Genomic DNA, 599 nt, shown 5'->3' on the forward strand with positions numbered 1-599 from the left:
TTTATGCATTATGCAAAAATCACATTTATGGACTTTACTATGAGTTTGTGTATTTTTTTGTGATTTCAGGTATTTTCTGGCTGAAATTCTGAGCAAAAATAGTTTCTAGTACGTTTTAGTTGCTTTTTAGTGTATTTTTATTAGTTTTTATGCAAAAATCACATTTATGGACTTTACTATGAGTTTGTGTATTTTTTTGTGATTTCAGGTATTTTCTGGCTGAAATTTAGGGACCTGAGCAAAAATCTGATTCAGAGGCTAAAAAAGGACTGCAGATGCTGTTGGATTCTGACCTCCCTGCACTCGAAATGGATTTTCTGGAGCTACAGAAGTCCAATTGGCACGCTCTCAATTGCGTTGGAAAGTAGACATCTTGGGCTTTCCAGCAATATATAATAGTTCATACTTTGCCCGAGTTTTGATAATGCAAACTGGCGTTTAAACGCCGGTTTTCTACCATATTCTGGCGTTAAACGCCAGAACTGGCATAAAAGTTGGAGTTAAACGCCCAAACTGGCACCAGAGCTGGCGTTTAACTCCAGGATTAGCCTATGCATGTGAAATCTTCAATGCTCAGCCCAAACACACACTAAGTGGGC

Source organism: Arachis ipaensis, chromosome B01, assembly GCF_000816755.2.
Source record: "Arachis ipaensis cultivar K30076 chromosome B01, Araip1.1, whole genome shotgun sequence".
Lineage (NCBI taxonomy): Eukaryota > Viridiplantae > Streptophyta > Magnoliopsida > Fabales > Fabaceae > Arachis > Arachis ipaensis.